Genomic DNA, 15,813 nt, shown 5'->3' with positions numbered 1-15,813 from the left:
TATAAGCTTTTTTGTCAATGAGGGAGATTATCATCGACTTTATTCGGTGAAGTGCCATTACGATCATACTCGGTGTTAGTAACACTGTCTTCGCGGTCATAATACAAAACTATCGCTAAAAAATCAGGTTAATTGCTGCAGTATTCATCTTCTTGTTATAAACAGTGGATGATTCGTCTCAAATTTATTTTTATAGTTTTAGTAAACCAATATATAGTAAATCAGATTATAGGCTGTACCGTTCATTTAAGGAAATCTGTAATGCAACAATTCTGACTAAAAAGGTAAATATATCTTAACGATAAGATACATTCACGTTACTGGAAATTGCAAGGAAAAAGGATATCGGTTGGGTGTGCATAGATAACTTTGAACGAACAAAAAAAACTCAAAATCGGAACCTTTAAAAATCAAATTCCGTCACCAATATTATTTCTCCTTCGTTCGGCGAGGTAAGTATTATCTTAAATTTTAATAGAAATTTTACGGTCCTAGCTAACATCAACATCCTTCGTTGAGTAAACATATACATGATTCCCGAACAATATGATCTTCAAGACTTTCATCATCATCATCATCATCTACAGCTGAATAACTGTTAGCCGACCTAGGCCAGCTTAGCAAGGAACTCGAGATATCCCGTTTTTGCTCTGAGGTCCACAAATATCGCTAAAACCTGTTTGCCGTTTTTACGTACGCCATTATTACATCTGAGGCAGGGTCAGCAACGCTATCTTTTTCTTCCATTAAAGACTTTAATGGAGTTTATATTTTTTAAGAATTTCGAGATATGGTTGATCGTAAAGCGAACCCAAGAATGTCAGATTCAGAATCTTCAACATAAAAATTCGTTACAACTACAAATATGGATTCTACTGCGGGAAGTTCCTTCAGGATGTAGGGTAAAGTAAGACTTTACTTTTATAGAATATATATAATAAAGAAGTGAAAAATAATAAACTGCAGTTCTGACGACAATAACATGTAGAGGTTATTTTGACGACAATAAAAGGTACAGGGGGTAGATGAGTTGCCTCTACCCTGGACGAAACCCTTAGTTATCTTTCTTTTGTATAATTGAGAGTAAGTTGCTCTCCGGTCTTCGGTCCGGTCTAGCACCAACTAAGTGTGGATAGTACCAATCGTCTTACGTTGCAGAGCCCTTTGTGTGCTCAAGCGTGCGCTGTACAACTCGGGCGCCGTACCTCTTGAATTTGCACTTAGTATAAACCAGTACCGCTGTATCAGTCACCGCGAGACTGTGATATCGTCTCTAAACTAATCTATTTCGGAAGAGGAGCGCGAGATTATGCATTCAAGCAGGAACTCACGTTAAACCCCTTGGTCCTTCGGTCGTGAACGCCTTCCAAATGTGCCCGAAAGAAGATAACTTCGTTGCCAAATGGCCAAAGCAGAAATTGACAATGTTGCCCAAACTTAAAAACCCACCAGAAGATGCCGGATAATAATACCCTATCCGCCTGCTGAATACAATAACAATAGATTACTTGTCGTTTCCGATGCTAGAAAAGTATTATTAGATCTTAAACGTATATATCTCCTTTACAAGTAAATTTTTCTATTCGTAAATTGGGAGTTACTTACTCCTTTCTTCAATAAGTAGTTATTTGTAAAAACTAAAACTTACTTGTAAAGGAGGAGCTAAGCGTTGGAAACGATAATGTCTTATGCATAGACAATCTATACAAAAACGTAAATGAAATTTAAACACCAGCCTTCATCCTTACTTGGTTCATTGGTATATACTCGTATATACACTGTTCTTTGGATAGGGACAGGATACTTATCACAAAATGAATCACTGAACGAATGTACCGAATATTCGTATAAATCAAACGTGTTATATGAAAATTCGCCTTTAAAAAGGAGATAAGCCAAGAGGAATCTAGGCTACTTTCAATTGACGACTATCCTTAATCGGCACATTGATTGCAAGGTGTCATAATGTGGTACTAGGCCACAGCTTTTATGGCGTAAACAAGCAGTGATCGGAACAATAGCAACTGAGGAAAGCCCCCTACAGATCAGATCATGGGCTGCATCGAAGTAAAACTTCTGAAGAATTAGAAGTCCCAAGCCGTGTCCAATGAGATTACATTTTGTAACTGATACTATTCCTTCTTGTTATCGATCACGTCTTTTTTACAACCTTGTCCGGAGAACTTCAGTTTATCATGACATGTGAATGTATTTCCTCAAAAACCTCGATTGGGCTGATAACATCTATTCGCCCTCTCATCAACTCATGGGTCTTGCTTGTATCATGCAATCCCCTCTCCGGTTATGACCAACGAGTGAATTGCGCTGAAAACACATGGCGCAAAGCGGCAGGGATGTCAAGTGGGTGTGAGAAATGCGCTACGCTCTATTTATGTGATATTTACAACCAAAAATATAGTTTTAGATGCAACTCGGAATGATGACCTTAGTGACTTCAAATTGGATTGAATTTTTCAATTCGGGCGGTATAGCAGATTCGTAAAGTTATGCTAGAGTGTAATATGATAGAGTGAATAAAGGTACTCATATTGACCTTTAACCGATGAACCTCCGTGAATTTGCCCCAGACAGAGCTACAGAGAGTATGCTCTTTACTGTAAATGAGCATCGCTTTGCGGTAAAAGAAACTAAATGAGGAGATACGCCATTACTTCTATGAGGCAGGAGAATGAACCCTTGAATGAACCAAGTATGATATCATACTTGGAGATTCTAACGGCCAATTAGGGACGCAGTCCGTATTCAGACGATACGTTGGCTCCAATAACTTACATAAAAATACAAATGATAACGGATTGCGGATTATTCAATTATCAGTGTCACAGGAAATGGTTATTGAAAGTACCCGGTTTGCGTGGAAAACGGTCCACAAACAAACGTTGGTCTCTCCAGACGGGACCACGTGTTGATCGAACCTCTCAGACCAATATATGTTAGACTCTGATCACTATCTCGTTGGCATAGGGTTCCGAGCTCGACTAACAACACCACCTAGAATCCCCTCTCCTCATGTATTCCTCGAAGACTTGGGTTTTAGCAAGAAAAATTGCGAACTGTCAGCCGCGTTCGAGATAAAAATCGAAGAATTTTTGAGATATCGAATTGGTGGACCTCGACGCAAAACGAGGATATATGGAGTTCCTTATTAAGGCAAGCCTAGACCGGATACCGGCTGTTGTGCCGTTGATGATGATGATACGCCATCGATATGGGGTTACACCTATCTTGGAAATAGCAATGGTTTGATAACCTAGATGGTAATTTGAAGACCTACTATTCAGAATTGTATAAAAGAAGGGAACAAATACATTTGATCATTAAGTAAAAAATCCTGATGCACCTTCTTAAGTGTCTAACTTGAAGAGACATGTATCATGCATATCTACAGATCTGCTAGCATCCAAGTAACTCTCGAAATCAGAATGTAGTCTTATCCGTTGAATTAATTTTTAACAGTGGCTTAAGAAATTTAATTTACATAATAAGGCATCAGTAGAGGATGGCCTTAGCAAAACCTAATAAACAAGTCGGGAAACCGGAAGCTGGACGCTACAGGTATGAAAGGTTTTGTATGTTTCTTTTATAATAATATATCATCTGAGTGTGCATTTCTCCCATTAGTACGTAGCACCTAATATATGTATATATTATGTGAAAATATCTGATTTCCACCAAACTTGATATGATCATGCTCAACGTCATGGCGGCAATTTCCTGGTGTTAGGATGAACTTAAGGGGGGTCAGTCGATTACTTAAAAATATAGTAATATATATTATTAACTTTATCTGAACAGATGTCAGTGTAGAGGGTATTTCCGAGCCTAGGCACCATATAGTGGCAGCCTTCTGATTTTTTTCAAATCTTTTGGTTGGGTAGTTTCTGAGAATGGGTTCGTTCAAGAAATGATCACTTTCGACTCCCCGCACTCTCCACCTTTCCAAGAAATGTCAAAACTAAGACCAGCTTCTGAAAGTACCAACCAACACCTTTCATTTGATGCCCACATAACTATATTTGTATGCGTGAGCGTTCACAGTTCCCATATTTCTACTAAATTTGGTGTGAATTGATATAACCGTCTCCGAGAAAAGTAAACGATAAGTAAACCGATTTTAGATCGTGATTTAATAACCTGACCCGGACCAAGTCTACCGCCCAGAAAAGTGGCGAACTCGATCAAGACGAACCGACCGCGCTTTCCAGTGGGAAAAAGGCTGGAGAAAAAATAATCTGGAAAACGCAAAGTGAATAAATCTACGGTTTTTTAAAAAATCGGCTAAAATGTTCACACTGCACCCGAAATGAATCTGTTTCAATTCGTTCTAGAAGTAATCAAAACTAAAGCACAAAGTTTAAAATTTGGCAGTCACCTTCCTTAACGGTAGTACATGAGTAAGATTTTAGACACAGGAATCATGAGAGAGCTCACTTAGAAGAGCCATTCTTATCGTCATCTGCATTTTTACCATGGTAATCACAGTCGAGAATAATGTTATCTTAGAATAATAGTTTTAGATGTAATTGACTCTTTCTGTTCATGCCACGAAACATTCAATTCACCTTAACAATAAAATTTACTGTTATACAGGTAAGCAGTGAGTTTACCTTAAGATTTGTTTCGGCGGTGATATTCTGACACAATTCCATTCATAAAATAAAACAGTCCTGCGAAATGGCGTTTCTCACAAGCGATTCATTCGTAAAAGTAGTACTCAAATTTCACATATCTCATCCATAAAATAAGATATTTATTTAAAATTTTACGGCATAAATGCAGTTTACACAATTCGAGAATTCTTCCAAGATGAATTCATTTTTCGTCTTCGTTCCCACATCTTCAATGGAATAGTCATCTTTTTGATTAGAATTCCTGCATTATTTATAAAATATTAAATAGGTCACGTATACAATGAATAGATAGCACCACTTTCTATCAAATAAAAAGTTTTATTCATGTGAAATCATTCTAAAATCAAGTCTCACCCACAAAACAAATTGACTGTTAGCTATTCTTACACTTCCGATTGTTTCATGTATTATCTCTCGCCAGATGCTTTCATCAAATTAAAATTTTATTATTCCTACGGTAGCACACCTTTTTTTCTTGTTCATAAAATTGACTCTCGTATTTGCTATGACCATCTTCAAAATCGTCTACTGCGTCAGAGATACATCTCAAAATACGGTCCAACATCTACCACCTGTGATGCAAATTTATAGGTCACCAACAGAATAGTAAGCGAAGAATGCAGCAGACATTGAAATGGGCTGCGGTTTAGATTTGTTCAGGTGTAATCAAATGTTTTCATCAATATTTTAACAACAGGTGGGTGTGGTGAAGATATCAATATATACACACCGAAATGAGTAGCAGTAACGAGATAATGGTGTTTAAAGGTCACAACTAACCGGGTCAATATCTTCAGCAAAATTTCTTGATAGTGAGCCTGAAATAATGATTGCGTTTTAAATGTATCTATCGCTTTCTTCAGGAATTGTCTTCTGGAAATTTGAACATTTCTTTCAATTGGTTTCGATTTGCTGGACGATAAAGAACATTGTTTCGGATAATGAAGTAACTGGGTAATTCGATTCGAAATTAAACTGGTGGTGTAGCATTAAATGTTCTATTATATTTCGCACTCTTGATGATATTGATGAAGGCAAATATACAGAGAGTGTGAAAAATTTAGAGCAAGGTAGGTGTGAACAATGCATACTTGGATAGATATTTTCTAGCCCAAGCAATTTTCAGCTATTGTTTCTGGGTTCAGTAAACGTTTTCAAGGAGTTTCTATTAACCCATGCGTTTAGACTTTTTCAAGGCAGCTTGTGACACTAAATCAACTAGTCCCCACTAATGATTCCCCCCTCTTTTTTGATTATTTTTTTTTCTTGTTCTTGTATTGATTATAACTAACATTCATGCAAGTTTGAACTAAATGGTGGTTTTGCGTTTGGCGTTTTCTTGGAATATTAAAAATCCCCTTGAACAAACGCAGTGGAAATCCCAAGCCACATATTTTATACGTGAAATCTCATTTAGAAAATATGATATTAAATCATCAGTGTACTAACCACTTAACCAAGGGGAAATATTGTTAGTCTTTTTAATAAATATGAGATTAATTTTAGGATTAAGACATATAACATATAACAAGATTATCTAGTCTTAGAACTTGGATCAAATAGAAGAAACAGCAGAAACTGTTATTGTAAACTCATTGCATATTAACGATAAGACGCTTCGAACAGCTTCTACAGCTTGGTTTGCAGAAATCACCAACTGAAAACAGATTAGATGTGACTTATTGGTAGCAATCATATTTTACCCTATAAACCCAAATATCATTCAACTTTTTTTCTCCTTTAAACATGTGATCACGCATTTTACTTCTTTTCAAAAAATTCTAAATATTAAAAATTTTAAAGTTTAGAAATATCGGCGTTTAAAATAGTTCAAAAACTTACTCTTTTTCGCCTATTGCAGGTCTTTTGCTGGCCTAAATTAGTGATCCTCTTTTTATAAATTCTCTGTGCGCGTTTAAAGTTTAAAAAAAATGTTCCCTTTTTATTTGACCATTTTTTAACACGTCACTTCAACCTATATACGGTCCAGTGCAAAAACTAGGAATAAAAAACTGGAGCCAATTCTAATTTCTTATATAATAATTTGTAATTTTTAAGCATTTTTGATAATGACCGAAATGGTCCATGACCGAATTTCAGAAAAGTTTCTGGAAGACTTTCCAGCGGGTGACCACCAATACATCGCGTTTCAAATAGTTAAAGCTATCTTCCACCTTGCACGTGCTCGCGGCTGTCCCTGCGCCGGGAATGTCGCGAAGATGAACACCGGGAGATTCGTCGAAGCTCCAGGGACAGCCAGAGCCGCGCTGTAGCACACTTCGAATCATGGTGACCTTGTAGCTGGCATTATTGTAAGTTCAGTTATGAACTTGGTAGTAACAGTTTGCGTGCATTTCATGCTCCGGAGCACCCAGCGATAGCGAGCTATTTACATATTGGTGGAGGGCGGTAATTTTCGATCTGCGGAGGGAGTGCTGTAAGCTACGCCGTTTTGCACAACTTTTAAACAACCAGCAGGAAGCATGCACCACAATGAGAGGATACAAATCAGCTAAAAAAAGACTCCGCAGCACGCTGCTGGTAGGAGCTAATGAACGAAATGTATGGGAATCCATGGGGACTCGGAAATAAACTGATTACCCGAAAAATCGAGGCCCCGCGAAAACCCTTATTAATTATTCCTTATGGACTCCGCTGTGGATTTTCCATTTTTCATTATGAGACAGCTCTTTCGATGAAAAATAAGATGGCGTCAGGACGCAATGGTATTTTGGCAAAAATATATAAACTGGTATTTCTGGCCGGAACGTGCAAGATATTTCAGTTTAAGCGAAAGGAGACTCAGAAGGGATGCTATCATGGAGACTCTGGATGCTGCTCCTCGTAACACTTGATGTCAGAAATACCTTCGACTCCTTAAGATTGTGGATATGCTAGGCATACTTGAAAGTGAGGGGCTTGATGGTGGTTTGAAAGTCTCTCCATTCCATCCACATCAGGGGTAAGACTTATAGCATAAAGGATTAAACCAAATCAACCCCGCTTCTGAACGGGACAAGGGCTAAAGAAGAAGAACTCCTTAAAATGATCATAACGGGAGGTGAACCTAAGGTAAATTAAATTAAATATGTTGTTCGCTTTTATCTTTCCATGAAATCATTAAACTTCGTAATGAGGTAATCCAATTACGCATTTGCAGTTATTAAATTCATATACGAGGAGAAGGAGCAATAGCATGAACAGTGTCAGCAGTCAGTCTCTTCAAAAATTTGAAAAAAATACGAAACTGGCACTATTATATAAAGTTAGTGCATTACCATATTTAGAAATTGACCGTAACCACCACAGAGTATGATATTACGAAGTTTGGTGCGTATCACTCCATTATTAACAAAGTTGTGATGTGTCAAAATTGTCTCCTTTATGCAAATTTACTATGTTATCGTTATTGGTTATAAGAGACTCCAATTTGAGTTTAATTTAAAAAACATATTTGTGAAAATTCTCAAGAATATCATCTTCTTAAGACCATCGTCTTATGAACGCTAGGTGTAATTCTGAAACCAGGGCCAATAGCCTCAACAGAAACTAACAAATTTTTTGGTAGACCCTGTTCACCTCATCGCCTATGATACCTTCCTTTTCCTGAACAAACTGAAGAAAACTACTAAAGGACGACATTTTATCAATATTGAAAATGGGATAACAAGCTGCCACTGACAAATTTATAACAGTGCATCAAATGCTAAATATCATAGAAACTAGTATGTGAGCACGCTCCTTGGCAATGCCTTTGCTATTTGAGCTTCCAACAAAATTTTTGTTTTTAAACAATTTATATCCCCGAATTTTCGCCGAATTATTTCAACATCATCAGACGCAACTCGATAAAACGTAGGAAAATAAAAACGTTGGTGATGGAAAACAGTAAGTTACGAGTGACCAACGATCATTCAGAAAAACTAAGCATTTTTAACAGAAGTAAAAGGGCAATGATATTAGCCAAATATTCGGCCCCGGGCACAGTCATCGACCACAATAGCTTGCTCCCTCACGTGTCACAATGCAGTTTTCCTAAAGTAAGCACTTCGAAGCAGACGTAAATCCTGCATTTTAATTATGTTTTCACTATTAATAACACGATTTCGAATATTTCGCGGACGAAAATAGCATTCCAACTTCGAATTTCCATCCTAACAAAGAGGTGGCAAAGGATCACTGAATAGCTCTCGGAGCAGGATTTCTGAAAGCAATGGCCAAAGAGTACTTTTTTGTACACCAGGAAATGCTAGCCAGCACTAGTAGCCAAAATGTTTGAGGTAGAAACCACCACGGAACAACTAACTTCATTGCATCATGTTATCGCTAGTGTTGACATTACCCTTCGTATAATTTCAGACAAAACTAGATTTCTATGTTTAGTGGCACAGCTACAGTTCAGTTGTCCGGTCTGTGTTCATACCTGGGACGGTACAAGGACGGTAGAGATAAAATCTGGACCGGTTCAAAATAATGCCGAAAAGCGTGACCAGAGTTAGCAATTATGACCCCCTCCTTCCCCTTATTATCCCCTTTTGTATTGAAATTTCTATTCCAAGCCTCAAGAAAACTCCAGCTCCTGGGGAATTACTGCCATCTCGTTATTTCTAACGGTACGACATTCTATATAGAATGAATATATTAGGTGGGAAGATTTCAAACAGAATGGCATATTGGAGCGATGGGTTGAGTACTTTGATGAACTAGTGAATAACCAGAACATCGGCGACTTAGAGGTCCCGCCAACTTCATAAGTCGCCAGGACACGACGGAATTACAGCCGAATTGGTTAAATATGGAGGCGACCAATTACATCAAATGGTTCACCAACTTGTGCTCAAGGTATGGGACAGCGAATCACTGGCAAAGAGGCATTATCTGTCCCATACTTAAAAAGGGAGTTATCACGCAGTGTAGCAATTATAGCAGTTATAGTATATCTATAAGATATGCTCTGCTATCTTGCCAGACCGGATAGCGCCATACGCCCAGACGTGAATGGCCCATACCAAAGAGGTTACACTCCAGATTAGACAGATTAGATTTTCTCTCTCCGGCAAACCAATGAAAAACTGTTGGAATATGAACATCAGTTGCACCATCTTTTCATCGACTTTAAACCCGGCTATGATACCATAATCCAGGTAAAAGTGTACACAGCCATGAGAAAGTTCGGTATCCTAAAGAAATCGATAAGACTGACTAGACTGACAGATAAAAGCAGCAGGATCACTCTGGAGACTACTTGACATCAACAACGGTCTACGACATCGTCCTTTTTAACCTGGCCCTAAAGAACGAGATCCATGATGCTGAGATATATGAGATCGTTTTTAAGTCCACCCAACTACTGGCCTATGATGACTATATTAGCATCATGGGAAGAATGACCCGAGACATACATAATGCCTTCATCCAGATCGAGCAGGCGGATATTGGCGCGAGATCTTGGACTGCACATAAAGGCAAGACAAAATACATACACAAAATGAGCAGCAAAAACCAACCAATCAACAACATCAAACCGCACTGGTCAAACCGGAAGAAAAATTATAGAAGACTACAACTTTAAGATCGTTGATAATTTCTCCTATCTAGGGTCAACAATCACAGCCGAGCTACGACGATGGAACCCGCGCAAGGTTGTTGGCTGCCAAAAGAACCTATTTCAGCTTGCAAAAACTGTTCCGCTCGAAACGTCTCCCCATAGGGTCAAAGCTCTTACTGTACAAGACTATGATCTTGCCAGTCCTCATGTATTTCCGGAGACTTGGGTTCTTGGCAAGACTTGCGAACTCTTGACTGCGTTCCAGGGAAGAATCCTCTGAAGAATTTTTGTACCCCCTACATGAGGATGGACCACAACCTACATAACGACGAAATCTATGAGCGATACCATGACCGTCAGATTGTGGATAAAATCCGGCTCAATAAGTTACGATGGGCGGGTTTCTTAATCCAAAGGGATGACGATGATCCAGCCCGAAAAGTTTATGAAGGCAATATCTATGGTAAAAAAAAGAAAACGAGACAGACCCTGCCTGAGATGGAGTGATGGCGTAGGCCAGGACGACAGGCAGCTTTTAGTGATATCGAATTGGTGGACCTCGGCGCAAAACCGGGACCTTTGGAGTTCCTTATTAAGGCAAGCCTAGACCTTATATCAATTGTTGCATCGTCGATGATGATGAAGAAGAAGATGTCAGGCTTAGAGCCCTACTTATTTCGAGAAACATGCCAATAAGAAGGAGGATCTTCCCCATATTCGTTGATTAGTAAACCATGGGCCACGAGCATGTAGGTGAACTCTTTATTATCGAAAAGCCGCATGTAGTCGCTCTATGTTGCGCATAGGACGTGACGGTGCATGGGTGCTATGAGTTACGTTTAACTAGACTCAATACGGTAGAGACATTTAAATTTCGGTTCAGGTAGTCAATTTGGCTCGCCGACATCCTTTATAAATTGCGATTTCAGCTGGTTGCTCTTTGCTGTTGGTAGAAGCTTATCTTCATTGCAAACAAAATGTTTACGATATTCCACCAGTTATCACCCATAGAACTAACTAACAGGTCCAGACAAAGCTAGTCATAATCTCCCATTTTTGCTTCACTAAAAACTGATTCTAATGAGTTGAGGTTTGAACATGTAGGAGGCGGAAGAAGATCGATTCAACAAGGATTTCTTAGATGAGATAAGGAAGAGTGCAGGATATAGTCATTATACTGTTCGTGGCTATTTAAAGAATCCTGAAAATTATGTTTAGCAATGCGGCAAATAAACAATAAGGACTATAACGCATTAAATATTGCACTTCCTGCAAGGTAGATTGCCATATAAAACGGAGCAACGATTCAGAGAGTACTGAAAGAATTATCAAAAGCAGAAAAGTGGAAAAGGAGTATTGTGATATTATTTCATACGAAAAAGTTTGAACATGAATAGTGCTGGTTGCTTGACATTTAGAAAGAGTAACTGACACTTTGAGCAAAGGATGCTTTGCTTTGAAATTGACAGTTTATTAATTATCAAATATGTGGAGAAATTAGTATCCACACAGATAAAAGTTGTAGAGAATCGTTCAGAACCAAAAAATAAACTTTTGAATTGGTCCGATTTATCATCCGACTTGAATATTGTTGAAAATATTTAGGGAAAGCAGGAGTGGGCCAGAAATACGAAAAAAAGGTTAAAAAGAACATGGTGAATTCATTTCTGAGCAGAATTATGTAATAAGATTAATGGAATTACGTTTCATTTTAAGACGTGGGTTTTAACAGCATTCGAATTTGCACTTGGCCCTTAGGAGTTAAAGTAAATACTGAAAAAACTAGTCAGCAGATAAAACTGAAGAAATTATTGAATATTTATTCCGATATAAGAAAATAAATTTTCGAGCCAAATAGTTTTAAGCAGAAGCATAGAGGTAACATTTGTATACTGAGCAGGGTGCTACTACCGGGATTGATTCATGCTATATTTTGAGGTCTGACTTTTAGTAAAAAATAAAAAAAAATCGATAATATTTTATTTAATTATTTCTAAAAATTTAGTCAAGTTAAGTATTTACTCTAAAGAGAGCGTAGTATTATACTTAACATTCTTTTCTCTCAAACCATGTAAAAATAACGCTCAAAAGTATGAAGAAAAAACCCAATTAATGTTATTTATTTGATACCCGACCTGATTGCATTTTGCACCCTCCCAACATGAGAGGAAAGATTGCCAATGAAGGCTGGAAAGCTAATCATAAGTTTTGATAATTTTTACAGGCAATGAAAACAAAATGCATAATCGAATGTGAAATACACCATGAAGGAAGTGACTGAAATAATAAACAAGTCGGGAAACCGGAAGCTGGAGGCTTCAGGTAAGAAAGGTTTTATGTATTTCTTAATACGCAGCACGTAATATATCCATATATTATGTGAGAGTATCCACTTTTGGGTGATATTGACATTCATAGTCTTCAATTTTCAAAGAAGCAACAACTTTGACGCATTATAACTTTGATATTAATAGTACAATTTCCACCAAACTTAGTAGAATCATGCTCTACATCACTATAACCGTCTCCGAGAAAAATGCGTGTGACGGAAAGTCAGACTGACAGACAGACAGACGGACAGACAGACAGTAAACCGATTTTAATAAGGTTTTCTGTTTACACAAAACCTTAAAAAGGTGTTCTTAATTCTATTAATATGGGAGATTTACTTCAAATCGTAATATTGTATGCGTTTAAGATTCTCGAATTACTACCAATTCTCAATCCGTCTATGAATTGAGACAGTTTAATGAAAGTAAGTTCCATATAATGAAGATAATATGTAATAACATAAAAAGTTGTGAAGAATTTTAATTTATGTAAAAATACATTGATTGAATATCTTACCTTTTTAAAATGCTTTTTTTTTTGTTATAATCCTTAGGCTATCCTCAATATCACAGTTGTGCTGCTAGAAAACAGAAAAAAAAACGAAACACATCCAACTATTAAATTTGTATTGTGCTATTTGTAATTTTCTTTTGCGAAATATCTTCTTTTGATGTCAAATTATCTTTAATGTTGACAATAAAAACCCGACATTTGTTGCTGTGTACATCAAATACCAAACTGTTTCATTCACTTTCGTCTTCTACTCTATTATTACGAAATTTCACGACTTCACGTTTACATTTGTTGTTATTTTGATGGTGACCTCTGTAACAGCACTTTTCATGGAGTATATAGCTTTACTGCCTCTTTTTTAGCTCTAACCATTCCGGATTTACAATAATATATTATTCAGATATTTATACTATTGCCAAAATTACTATGAATAACAACGAGATTCTTGGATTTCGAATTTTGAAGAGAATTGGAAAACTGAGTTATATTAAGATCGGGAATTTGTTAACATTCACGGCATTCACATTTCTCAGTGGTACTGTTGCGCGCTGTTGTTATCTTGTCGTGTTGCCCAGATAAAAGCCAGGTAACCAGCCAACACAATCTCCTCGTTAAGTCTCCGAACAAGTTGCAAAAAATCCGTAGAGTGAATTCAGTGGACACGAAATAGCCTTCAACATTATTTTTTTACTGACGCAAAATATATATTACGAACACTTGCTTTTCATTACATTTCACGCTCAAAATATTATAACTCCGGCATTTCTATGCTTTATCATCCGCGACAGTTTTCGATTGAGGTCTTGGATTTTAGGGATGTTAGCGGAATCGCGATATCAGATGTTAGATTGCGAAATGTTGAATAGGGAAATATCCAGCACTACCTACTGCTCATTGGGAAACGACGATGGATATTACGCGCCCGGGCAGCATACGCTCTTCCAAACAGTCTTCAAGTCTGACTTCAACAGATCGGCTGGTAATACTAAAACTCTAATCCCGCGAGCTCGAAGTCAAACCTCCGGAACACATAGCTACGAGAAAAGTGACTTAAGTCAGGTTTATTTTAAACCATGCAGAAACCACAACACCGACCACGACAACGACGTCGACTTCAGATGACTTCCAAGTCGGTGTTGGAGAGTTAAACCAAGCACTATCGTTATACACCTTCCGAGTAACTATCTCAACCTGGCGTACACTCGACGTTAAAATTGGGAGACAGTAAAAGTGTTTTAGATAGATATATATAAAGAATGGAAGGCGCTTATACCAAAAGACTGTCCTGGGAATAAATGGGAAAAGATATGCAGTGCTAAATAAACTAAAGGACTCAAAAATCTTGAAACTATTAGCAAAAAACATATTACAAAATAATAGTTACTGATGAGCTCAAATTCTACATAAAGTAAATAAAAACTACCATGAGGAAGCTTAAATGTTTATTTGCAAAACTGTTTCAACTTTAGCATTAGTCTTTTGGGTGTCCTTACATTTTTTTATCTCATTAATCATTAAGTTTGGTGGGCAATTTTGTTTATGATATTGACTTCGAACTAATTTGGCGCAATTCCCTTGACTGAAACGGTTGTTTTTGGAGCTTATCCATATAATTGTATCATTTAACCCTTAAATGTCAGGATTTGGACCCCATTTAGACTGCTGTCAGAGTGGCAAAGATTATCGAGGTTGGTCAGTCGCAACATTCCGGGAAATATTCGCGATACCCGAGCCGGTTTCAAAGAGTTCCTGGTACCACCACTCAGGAAAACCAGTATGTGTGACTTAGCGCGTGCATATAAGAGTTTGGAAAAAAAAAATTTTGCTGATCCTTGCATTAACGACGGTGGTAAATATGGTGATCTCAATGTGACGGTGTGAGGCGAGATCAGCTGTTTTACTGAACGAAAGGGTTGTGACATCGAACGGATTGTCAGGGTATATGTCATCTCATTTTCACAACGAGTAGTATACTGTTTCATAATGATACAAGTCTGTCAACAACGCTGAAATTGAATACCTTTGAAACAAATTAGAATGCCAGGTTCGTGCAAGCTGGGCATTACCAGCAACAGCTGATACCAGAAGAAACCGTTTCTCTGTTTTTTGAAACCATGCCACCCAGGCTACTAGAATGCATTTCGAGAAAAGCAGAATATACGTGATATTGATCGAACAAAAAGAAGCTATTCAGCTGGTGCGTTAAGTCTAAAACTTTATAAACGTTAAACGTTATAATTAAAGTGATGAAAAGCCACAACCACGAAAAAATAAGAAATATTTTGCTAAAATGCATTAAATTTTACTAAACATATGTTGTTTTATTAAATTTAATTAACCATGGCAGGATTTTTCAGTTTCAGAAAGAAATAACCAGAAAATCATTACTGGCTCTTACTTCATTTTGATAAGCATATCTTGGTACCTGAATTTGCAAATAGTTCTGCCTAAAATTACATTTTCTCATATTTTCATATATTTTCGCATATTTTCTGTCATATTTGGTTGCAAATGGAAAGAAGTCGGAAAACCGAAAACTGGACGCTTCAGGTATGAAAGGTTTTGTGTATTTCTTTTATAAAGACATTTGAGTGAGCCTTCGTACGAAGCACGTAATATATGCATATATTATATTATGTGAGAATATCACTTTCGGGTGATATTGACATTCAAAGTTTTCAATTTGTAAAGAAGCGACAAGTTTGACCTATTAGAACTTTGCTAGTAATAGTGCGATTTCTACTAAACCAAGATCATGCTTTATGTTAT

The 15,813-nt window shown here is 37.3% G+C and overlaps 1 protein-coding gene and 1 long non-coding RNA gene across 4 annotated transcripts in view; one reads left to right on the top strand and one right to left on the bottom strand.

The window, feature by feature from the left end:
- Nucleotides 1–14,139, bottom strand: part of LOC119650908 — a 194,678-nt gene extending 180,539 nt beyond the window's left edge. The window contains exons 1-2 of one of the 3 annotated variants that reach the window (XM_038054132.1): nt 13,929–14,139; nt 13,048–13,111 (exon numbers count right to left, since the gene is read on the bottom strand). The gene's annotated coding sequence lies outside the window, so the exon portion shown is untranslated. The remainder of the gene's footprint in view (nt 1–13,047; nt 13,112–13,928) is intronic. The other 2 variants (XM_038054145.1, XM_038054139.1) reach the window with 2 other exon arrangements.
- Nucleotides 11,703–12,520, top strand: LOC119650932. The gene is made up of 3 exons (XR_005249398.1): nt 11,703–11,840; nt 11,917–12,078; nt 12,425–12,520. It is a non-coding gene; the product is annotated as an uncharacterized LOC119650932 (long non-coding RNA).
- Nucleotides 14,140–15,813: the final 1,674 nt, after the last annotated feature.

The sequence above is a fragment of the Hermetia illucens genome, chromosome 1, assembly GCF_905115235.1.
Source record: "Hermetia illucens chromosome 1, iHerIll2.2.curated.20191125, whole genome shotgun sequence".
Classification (NCBI taxonomy): Eukaryota; Metazoa; Arthropoda; class Insecta; order Diptera; family Stratiomyidae; genus Hermetia; species Hermetia illucens.
The sequence above is the reverse complement of the archived record's forward strand: the minus strand, read 5'-3'. Positions and strand labels throughout refer to the sequence as shown.